This window comes from Rhinopithecus bieti, unplaced genomic scaffold, assembly GCF_001698545.2.
Source record: "Rhinopithecus bieti isolate Rb0 unplaced genomic scaffold, ASM169854v2 scaffold_63301, whole genome shotgun sequence".
Classification (NCBI taxonomy): domain Eukaryota; kingdom Metazoa; phylum Chordata; class Mammalia; order Primates; family Cercopithecidae; genus Rhinopithecus; species Rhinopithecus bieti.
Genome location: NW_016824157.1, coordinates 11,946 through 14,245, shown reverse-complemented (window position 1 = coordinate 14,245; position 2,300 = coordinate 11,946). Strand labels below are relative to the sequence as shown.

Below are 2,300 nucleotides of genomic sequence, written 5' to 3'. Positions count from 1 at the left end.
AGGAGGCTGAGGCAGGAGAATTGCTTGAACCCAGGAGGTGGAGGTTGCAGCGAGCGGAGATTGCACCATTGCACTCCAGCCTAGGGAACAAAGACAGAGTGTTTGAACTCTGTCTCAATAAATAAATAAATAAATAAATAAATAAATAAATAAATAAATACAAACAAAGCAGATGAGGCCCCTTCCCTGTTCCTAGCTGGAGGGACATGAGTGTCCTTGGGCCATCGTCCCTGGTGGGGGTCCTGATAAGGCCACTCAACAGCCTGGAGGCCTGGGAGCCCACGCTGGGTTTAAGTGACACTTCTCCAGATGAAGGGTTAATAGAGGACTTGACTATAAAACAAAACTGTGGAGCAACTGGCAGAAGGATTGCTTTCTCATTACTTGCCAGATCTGCACAGATCAAAACAAACCCTCCAGGAACTCACACAGAACCAGGTTGTATTGTCAGACACACTGGAACAAGAGATTTCAAAATTTAAAGAACGTCATTCTATGTTAGATATTAATGCTTTGTTTGCTGAGGCTAAACACTATCCTGCCGCGTTGGTGAACATAAGAAAAGAGATGCTGATGCTTTGTGAAAAAAACATCAAATTTTAAAAAAAGAGCACAGGCCAGGCGTGGTGGCTCACGCCTGTAATCCCAGCACTTTGGGAGGCTGAGGAGGGCGGATCACTTCAGGTCAGGAGTTCGAGACCAGCCTGGACAACATGATGAAACCCCCATCTCTAATAAAAATACAAAAATTAGCTAAGCGTGGCAGTGCCAGCCTGTAGTCCCAGCTACTTGGGAGGCTGAGGCAGGAGAATCTCTTGAACCCGGGAGGCGGAGGTTGTAGTGAGCTGAGATTGTGCTACTGCACTCCAGCCTGGGTGACAGAGCAAGACTCTGTCTCCAAAAAAACAAAAACACAAAAGCACTTAAACTGCAGTACTGAGAGGAGTTTGAAAGAGAAAAGTAGTTAACTGCCAGACCAGCTAAAAGGACATGAACATTTGCGTTTGTGTGTTTTCTTCTCCTATCCTATACTTGGATTAAGATGGCTTAAGTGTAGACTGAAGTTGAGGTAGTGGCTTATCCCATTATGTCAGATCTTGAAATCCTTATTCCAGGATTACTGTTTCTCCACGTCTTTCTTCCTAAATAGTAGACATCATATTGCTTTTTGATATTTACATGTAAGTTTTTCAAATTTTATTTAATTTTAAAATGTACTATTTTGACCTTGAATCATTTAGAAACTGGAAAATGGTTTGAGTCTAGACCCTAAGTGGTTAAAAATTCATATGAATTTTTTAGTTTCTTAATGAATATAGATTTAAAACTTTCCAGTTCTTATTTTATGAACTGGCTTGCCTTTCTGGTAATACAATGCTGATTTTTAGTAATTGTCTTTCACTGCTTAGTTAAGAAGAAATGCCAGCTGCTTAATCACATCTACCCCTGGAAAAGAGGTGAGCCTTGTGAAGAACAGAATGGAAAAGTGCATGCACAGGAAATAACAGCACTTCAGGTGTAGTTCAGGTGAGCAAGATGCCAGATAGGTTCTACTAACCAGTGCTGTTGTCACTGCTTCTGAAGGTTCAAAGAGTACATCTAGGCCGGGCACAGTGGCTCACGCCTGTAATCCCATCACTTTGGGAGGCCAAGGCAGGTAGATCACTTGAGGTTAGGAGTTCGAGACCAGCCTGACTAACATGGTGAAACCCTGTTTCTACTAAAAATACAAAATTAGCTGGGCGTGGTGGCATGCACCTGTAATCCCAGCTACTCGGGAGGCTGAGCCAGGCTGCGGCAGGAGAATTGCTTGAACCCGGGAGGTGGAGGTTGCAGTGAGCTGAGATGGTGCCACTGTACTCCATCCAGCCTGGGCAACGAAAGCAAAACTCCATCTAAAAAAACAAACAACAACAACAAAAACAAAGTAGATTACATCTATTCCTAAATTTGGTGGAGCTATCACACACTCAAATGAGCTTGTATGTTTATAATACAGTATACTATTATAGTAATAGTTATCATACACTGAGATACAGTTTCTGTGCTTTTAGAAAATTCTTGAGGCTGGGTGTGGTGGCTCATGCCGGTAATCCCAACACTCTGGGAGGCTGAGGCGGGTGGATCACCTGAGGTTGGGAGTTTGAGACCAGCCTGACCAATATGGAGAAACCCCCTCTCTACTGAAAATACAAAATTAGCCGGGCGTGGTAGCGCATGTCTCTACTGGGGAGGCTGAGCCAGGAGAATCGCTTGAACCCAGAAGGCAGAGGTTGCAATGAGCCAAGATCGCGCCATTG

General features: G+C 43.8%; 1 pseudogene; it reads left to right on the top strand.

The window, feature by feature from the left end:
* Positions 1-206: 206 nt before the first annotated feature.
* Positions 207-994, top strand: LOC108522033 (biogenesis of lysosome-related organelles complex 1 subunit 6-like; annotated as a pseudogene).
* Positions 995-2,300: the final 1,306 nt, after the last annotated feature.